We start from the raw sequence: 8704 nt of genomic DNA, 5'->3' as shown, positions 1-8704 counted from the left end.
GGATCATGACCTGAGCCGAAGGCAGTCGCTTAACCAACTGAGCCACCCAGGCGCCCGCTCTGCCAATGTTTAACCAGCCCGAAGTAAAAAGGCAGTAAACCCGGGCAGCCCTGCCATGCCACCGTGGACCCAGCCACTGATTCCCGCCTCAAGTGTCCCAGTCTGGAACCTCAAGGTGACATGAGGCCAGGTCTCTACTGGAATCCACACCCACGCTCACCCGAGAGCAGGAAAAGCAAAACTGCAAAACAACAAAGAGGACGGCAGCTTACCTCCTAGGCTCCTCCCAGTCAGGGGCTCTCCAGGAAGAGAGGAGTATGAGTATGGCGGCTGGGGGGTCTACAGGCCCGCAATGACAGGGAGGCAAACTCTTCGGCACTATAACACACCCTGTCTGCCCTAAACCCCAGAGAGGAGCTCTGCCCTTTCAGCTTTAACTACTTCAGACCCAATCCAAAAGGGTATGTAATCAAAGCAATAGCCCCCACCCCCAAATTCCACAGATGCGGCCATTTTAACAGTTTCCAGATGTGGTTCTTCTGGTGTCTTCCTAATGCTTTCAATGATGTGCCTGAACTGACATTTCTTGATTTGTTACATTTAAACATCATCTATTAACTTCACCATTATAAGAGTCTCCCCATTCCTGCCACCCTGGATACTCATATTTCTGTTGCATAATTGGTTATTTTTGTGACCCTAATATTGCATACAGAAAAACACCCCATTGCTAACTCTACTTTGGTAATCATATTGCAATATATAAATGTATCAAATCAACATGTTCTATACCTTAAACATTACACAATGTTCTATGTCAATTATAGCTCAATAAAATAAATTTTTAAAAAGGAAAGAAACAGCCCAGAGGTGACCACCTAAAATGCTTTCATGATCTGCTTATTGTGGAATTTATCTCCATATTTCTAAATAACACTATCTCTTGATTCATCTATTTAAAATATAAGCATCTGACTTACTATTATGATAATTTGAATTTTAATATCCTTTCTTTGTCTCGCCCATCCTCCCAATAGTTATAGGGCTAAAGGTTTTTTTGGTTTTTTGGGTTTTTTTTAAATTATATCCACACTCTATGTTTTTATTACAGTTGGCCCTTGGAGGGTTAGGGGTATCCACCCCCTACACAATCAAAAATCCACATGTAACTTTTGACTCGCCCAAAACTACTCACAGCCCACTGTTGATGAGAAGACTTACTGATTAACACATATTTTGTAATGTTATATGTATTACATATTGTACAATAAGGTAAGCTAGGGAAAAGAAAATGTTAAGAAAATCATAAGAGAAAATACATTTATAGTACTATACTATATTTATATATTAAAACAAAAAACCCGCATATAAGTGGGACCACGCAATTCAAACCCGTGTTGTTCTGAGGTCAACTGTATTAGTCTTTGGAAATAGTGTTCACTATTGTTTCCTTCCCAGTACAACTAATTTATTTCTCCTGCTGCAAAATTCATTTACTTGGGTTTCTTTTTAACATATACCCAGGTCTTTCTATACAGTCTAAGAGCTCTGTAATACTCTTCTACTCTTCCACACATAAAGTCTGTCAAATACCCTCCCACTTCATTTTTTCCTGGAAGCTTCCCTTCCTAGAACTCTCTGCCCTTTCCTATAGCTATTGTCTGGAACTTCCTGCAATATCACCCTGGGAATTTCCTTCCTCTCCCTCTTGAATTAAAACCCCTATTTCCTGGATTCCATGTGTTCATCTTTCTTGGCTTGCTTTATTTTGGTGGAATACATACTTCAGTAGCTTCCCAAGAGAGAAAATTTTTGAGACTTTGCACGTTTCTGAGTACCTGACATGCATTTGTGGATAGTTTAGCTGGGTATAGACCTATAGGTTTCAAATAATTTTCACTTAAAATTTCGAAGGCTCCATTGTTTTTTAGCTTCTAATTTTGCTTTTGAGAAATAAGATAACAGTACAAATCCATTTTTTTCTTATTCATAATTTGTTATCCCTATCTGAAAGCTTTGAGGATGTGCTTTGAATTGGGTCTTTAAATTTCATTGTGCTGAGCTCTCTCCACCGGCCCTTTGAATTTGGAAATTCATATCTTTCAGTCTGGGAAACTTTCTTGTACAGGTATACCTTGTTTTATTGTGCTTTGCTTTACTGCAGTTCACAGATAACACACTTTTTTCAAATTAGAGGTTTGTGGCACTGTATGTCAAGCAAGTCTATCGGTGCCAATTTTTTTTAATTTTTTATAAAATTTTTTTAAGATTTTATGTATTTATTTGTCAGAGAGAGAGAAAATACAAGCAGGAGAAACAGCAGGCAGAGGGAGAAGCAGACTCCCCGCTGAGCAAAGAGCCTGATGTGGGACTCAATCCCAGCACCCTGGGATCACCACCCGAGCTGAAGGCAGACGCCCAACCAACTGAGCCACCCAGGAGTCCCTATCAGTGCCATTTTTTCAACAGCATTTGCTCACTTTCAGTTTCTGTGTCACATTTTGCTAATTCTTGCAATATTTCAAATTTTTCATTATTATTATATCTGTTATGGTGATCTGTGATCAGTGATTGTGACTCACTGAGAGCTCAGATGATGTTTGACATTTATTAGTAATAAAGTATTTTTAAGTTAAGGTATATACATTGTCTTTCAAACATAATGTACACTTAATAGACTATAGTATAGTGTAAACATAACTTCTATAAGCATTGGGAAACCAAAAAATTCATTTGACTTCCTTTATTGTGACATTTGTTTTATTGCAGTGACCTGGAACTGAACCCACAATATCTCCAAAGTATGCCTGTATTATTTCTTAAATTATGTCTTCCCCTTCATTTTCTCTAGTCTTTCTGCAATTCCTATTATATTGATTCTCTACTTATCCTCCCTCTATTATCCATCTCACTTTTTTCTTTTTTAAGTAATCTCTACACCCAACACGGAGCTCAAACTCATGACCCCAAGATCAAGAGTCACATGTTCTACCAACGGAGCCAACCAGGCACCCCCGTCTCATTGTTTTTTTTAACTTTTCCACTGAACTTTTCATTTCTGCTGTTAACTCATTTCCAAGAGTTCTTTCTTGTTGAATTTTCCTCTTTCTTGTTCCCTGAATTTTGGATGCAAAATCTTCTCATCTTTATATTGCTATTAAGTACTTTTTCTCTGTTTTTGACTTTCTTTTTCATGTTAAAGACTTTCCTCAAATGCCTCAGGGTGTTTGGTTGTTCATTCATATTTAGGAATGAGGTCCTAAAAGCAGTTTGGGAGCTCTGTGTGTATGGTTTGTCACCAGTGGCTTTGCTGTAGGCTACAATTAAGTGGTTAGCCAGATTTTTTTTTACTAGGCACTCCCAACTGTTAAGCCATGTCTATCTTTTCTATGGGATGGTTTAATTGCTCCAGAGAATAATTTTCTAATCTCCTGGATAGAGTGATTTAAACCCAGCCACTAGCATTCTGAAACACATGAGAGAATAGGCCTTTGACTATTTTTCACCCCTCACTACAGCCTTCCTCTATACCTAGGGTCCTCAAGTCTAGAGAAATCAATTTCCCATTCCTATGGGGGACTGGTGCGGTAGGGGTATGTTTGTTTGGGATCGAAGTGGGGATCTGGGGATTTCTAACAATGCCCTTCCCCAGCTCTCCTCTATCTCATAGCCTGAGCCCAATTCCTGAACCTGGGAGAGGACATTATCAAAGAATACTGTAAGAATATTTCCAAGAGCTAAAGAGAGGCACATATCTTTAAATTCAAAGGGCTCACTGAATAGTAAGAAAGATAAATGAAAGAGCATGCTTAACTAAATATATCACGATGAAATTTCAGGACACCAAGGATAGAGGAGATCCTTTGCATCTCTCCCTGGTGTTTTTCTGCCCTCTCATATTTTACATTTCTTTGTCATTTGGTTCTATTCTGGGATTTTTTAAATTTACTCTTGTGAACCTTCTATGGAATTTTAAAAATGGCTTCACTGACATATAGTTGACACAAAATAAACTGTACATATTTAAAGTGTGCAATTTTTGGCATATATATACACCCATGAAACCATCACCACAATCAAGATAATAAACATATCTGTCATCTTCAAAAGTTTCCTCTTGGCCCTTCCCTCCCATTCCTCCCTGATTCCCTTTCCAGTCCCAAAGCAACCACTTATCTACTTCCTAATTTGTTTTCTAGAACTTTATAAAAATGGAATTATACAGCATATACTCCTTATTGTCTGGCTTCTTTTACTCAGCACAATATTTTGAGAATCATCCACGACACTAGGCTTATTACGTTAACAGTGCATTCCTTTCTATTCTTGAGTAGTATCCCATTGTATGTATATACAACAATTTGTTTACTTATTCATCTGTTGATGAACAGTTGGGGTGTTTCTAATTTAAGGCTCTTCCAAATAAAGCTGCTATAAACATTCCTGTACAAAACCTTGTACTGGCATATGCTTTCATTTCTCTTGGATAGATACCTATGAGTGGAATAGCAAGTTTGCATGACAGGTTTTTTCTTAACTTTGCAAGAAGCCACCAAACTGTTTCCCAAAGTGACTGTATCATTTTACATTCCCATCAGCGGTGGACGAGGACTCCCATTGTCCACATCTTATCCAACATTTGGTATGGTCAATCTTTTTCATTTTAGCCATTCTAATAGATGTATAGTGGTATCTCACTGTGGTCTTAAGTTGCTTTTCCCTGATGACTAATGATGTTGAGCAACTTTTCATGTGTTTAAATTGCCATCTGTTTGTCTTCTTTGGAGAAGTGTCTTTTCAAATCTTTTCCCTAGTTTTTTAAAATTGGTTTGCTTATCTTCACATTACTGAGTTTTGAGAGTTCTTTCAATATATTCTGGATACAAATCTTTTAACAGATACATAATTTGCAAAGATTTTCTCCTAGTCTGCGGCTTGTATTTTCATTCCCTTAACAGGGTCTTTTGAAGAAGAGATTTTCATTTTGATGAAATTCAATTTGTCAAGTTTTTCTTTTATGGATTATGATTTTGGTGTTGTATCTAAGAAATCTTTGCCTAATCCAAAACAACAAAGATTTTCTCCTATGTTTTCTTCCAACAGTTTTAGATTTACATTTGGACCTATAACCCATTTTGAATTAAAAAATGTTTTATTTGGTGCAAGGTATAGATGAAAGTTCTTTTTCTTTCTTTGTTTCTTTCTTTTTTCATATGGATATCCAATTGTTCCACTATAATTTGTTGCACAAACCATCCTTTGTCTACCGAGTTGTCTTTGCCTGTTTATCAAAAATAGGTTGTCCAAGGGGTGCCTGACTGGCTGTTGGTAGAGCAGGCAACTCTTGATCTCAGGGTCATGAGTTCAAGCCCCCTGTTGGGGACAGAGCTTACTTAAAAATATATATTTCTTAATTATTTTTTAATTTTTTAAATCAGTTGTCCATATATTTGTGGGTCTATTCCAGACTCCATTCTATTCCATTGCTCTCTTTAATAATGTTTAATGTGGGTCTATTCCCAGATCCATTCTGTTCAATTGACCTCTTTATGTATGTTTATGCTAATACCGTACTGTCTTCGTTACTGTAGCTTTGTACGTCAAAACACTTTTTGTTTAAGATTTTATTTATTTATTTGACAGAGAGAGACACAGTGAGAGAGGGAACACAAGCAAGGGGAGTGGGAGAGGGAGAAGCAGGCTTCCTGCTGAGTAGGGAGCCCGACGCGGGGCTCGATCCCAGGACCCTGGGACCACGACCTGAGCCGAAAGCAGACGCTTAATGACTGAGCCACCCAGGCACCCCCAAAAAAGCTTTTGAAATACTAAGTGAGTTTAGCCAGGTTGCAGGATACAAAATTAGTACACAAAAATCAACTATATTTCTACATATCAGCAATGGCCAACTGGAAATTTAGAGAACTTTTAAATACTATTTATAATAAATATGAAATACTTGGGCAAATCTGACAAGGGATATACAAGATCTGTACACTAAAAAATACGAAACTGCTGAGAGAAATTTTTTAAAAGACCTAAATAAATCAAGTAATATCCCATGTTCATGGATTGGAAGACTCAATATATTTGGCTATTCTCCTCAAATTTGTCTAGAGATTCAATATAATCTTGATCAAAATCTCAGCAGGCTTTTTGGAGAAATTGCTTAAGTGCTTCTGAAATTCATATGGAAATGCAAAAGACTCTGAATAAAAAGAACAAAACTGGAGGACCAATGTCACCTAATCTCAAGCCTTATTATAAAGGCAATGAATCATTTTTTTTAATTTTAAAAATCATGTATTTCACTTCCAAGACTGATGTTTTATTCTTTGACGGTTACTTTTTAGAGCAGACTTTTCTTATTTTATGAATGCACTACCTTCTTGCTCTTTCTTAGGATACTAATTAGATTTTTTTTTTTTTTTTTACATTAGAACTTTGTCTTCACCTTTCTCTTTCAGGGGGTAGATTTTCATTAAATGCCCAATGGTCCTTGGTAGTCTAATCAGGTTTACAAATGAAAAAATAGTAAGGCTCTGGCTAGACTCTCTGAATAGAGTGTGTGTATGTTTACATGTGTTAGGTAAAATGTAACAAAATAATAGCTTATGACGTTTATTTTCAATTCTCAGAGTAATTGCACAATATTTTCTTACCTGATGCTCACAACAATCCTGGAATCATTCATGACTGGTGCCATCACTCCCACTCTATAGATAAGGCAGGGAGAAATGATGACTGCAAGCCAACAGACTTGGTGGCAGACCCAGATTTGAGCCTGGTTTTCGACCTCTCAATGTGATCTGCTTCAGGAACTCAGGAAGCAGGTATTAAGGGAAATGGAAAGCAAGCTCCTTGGGAAGGGGAAAGTGGCTGACAGCATGGACAGTGGATACCAGGGGCCACCCCCAGCCCTGCTATACAGCAAAACTGTCAGCTTTGGGACTGGCTCAATGGCAGGGCCTTGGTTGTCCCTACAATGTGAATTCTGGGGCTCCACTCTGCCCAGACATGCTGTTTAATCAGTAACTAGACTGCTGCCTTTTATAACCCTACTCTCAGCTCCACTCTTAGGTATATTAGAGATCATCTTGCCTAACCTAGTCACTTTATTGATAAGGAAACTGAGGCTGACAGAGAGGGAGTGACCCGTCCAAAGTCACAAAGGCAGTGAGGTCAGAAAGCTGCAAAGCCGAGACAAGAGCCATGTCCTTCCGACCCCACGTGGGGTTTCAGGCCCGCACATGATCCATCCACCTCCAGAGGAGGGGGTGACGGGGAACTCCCATCTACTAGGTCTCAGTTGCATACATAACCATCTCTCCACACGTACCAATCTCTCTGCAGGGCCATAAAGCCAACGGGAGACAAAGCATGCCAGTCCCTGCTTCTGCCTCTTCTTTCTTTCATAAAAGTAAACACATTAGCAGGTGCACATAAAATCTCAGTGCTGTGAAGCCAGGTGCTTGCTTATCATGAATAGAGATAGAGGCCACAAAGCTCTTGTGGCCAGTTCCCACCAGCCAGCTCAAGTTAGATCATGGCCAGAGTCCCCAGAAACACAGGATGGCTCAAGACCAGCTCAGACAAGAGAGCAAGGAATGACTTCCCAAAGGACAGATGCACATAAAGGGCTTGGAGTACACACACACTGAAAACCAGGAGGATTGAAGGGGTAGAACCCAAGGGACAGGCTGCAGGGACAAGCTCAAATTACCACCATTTCCATCCAACTTCCTGGCGAGAAACAGGAGGTACAGTCAGAAATCCAGGGACTGTCCAAAAGAAAATGACTTAGAGAAGGTATGTGATGATATAAGAAAGACTCTTGTAGTCACCGGACTCCCATCAAGTAAAAAACTCACCAGACCTGAAAGCTAAATGCTAAGGAAACAAAACCTGGTGTCCAAGTCAACCAAAAAAAAATCCTTCCACTTTGAAAGGAATCTTCTCCTGGGTCCCCTGTCACCAGCTCCAACTCTCCAGGACCCACCCTGTCACGGGCTCCAGGGACGAGCAAATCCAAAGCCAGAACCTGCCATTGTAGCTCAGAATGTGCTCCTCACTAGACAAAAAGGCAACTGGTAAGTGTGTACATTTGTAAACAGCAAAAATACCACCAACTATCCAAAAATCTACACAAGATTTCAATCAGAGTGGATGGGGGGGAAAAAATTAATCTTCACGCCAGACTTTTTTTTTTTTTTTTTTTGAAGATTGTTCCTCATTTGGCTACGGCTGGGTGGGACCTGATGGGAAGGCAGGGTATGAAACTAAACACTGAAGAAGTCACTCGGAGTCCTGGGATGACATCACACAACAACTGGTAATCTGCTTCTGCTGCTGAAGATCAAGATCAAGGGGCAGAGGTGATGTCACTGGCTGGAGACACAGATGTTTTGCTCTGGCCTGAGATGAGGACAAGGGTGGCTGGCTTCATGTGACACCACCAGCTCTGTCGCTGACTTGTGGCAGATGCTCTTCGCCTCCAGCTTCGGTGGCTAGTGTACCCACCCCCAGATGAGATGGGTCCCAATTCCACCATCCACCACACAGCACAGTCATGCAAACATCCCTCAGATTGTTCAAGCAGGAAAGGACAGTCGGAGCCTCTGCAATGGTTTTCCAAGGTGAGGAGGTATTCTGTGGCACTCGAAGAAGCCCTCCTTTGCAAGGAGCAAGACACAGCCAGCGTAACTCT

The sequence above is a fragment of the Mirounga leonina genome, unplaced genomic scaffold (genome assembly GCF_011800145.1).
Source record: "Mirounga leonina isolate KUSES-001 unplaced genomic scaffold, KU_Mleo_1.0 Mir_153, whole genome shotgun sequence".
In the NCBI taxonomy this organism is placed as follows: Eukaryota; Metazoa; Chordata; class Mammalia; order Carnivora; family Phocidae; genus Mirounga; species Mirounga leonina.
Note: the sequence above shows the minus strand (reverse complement) of the source record.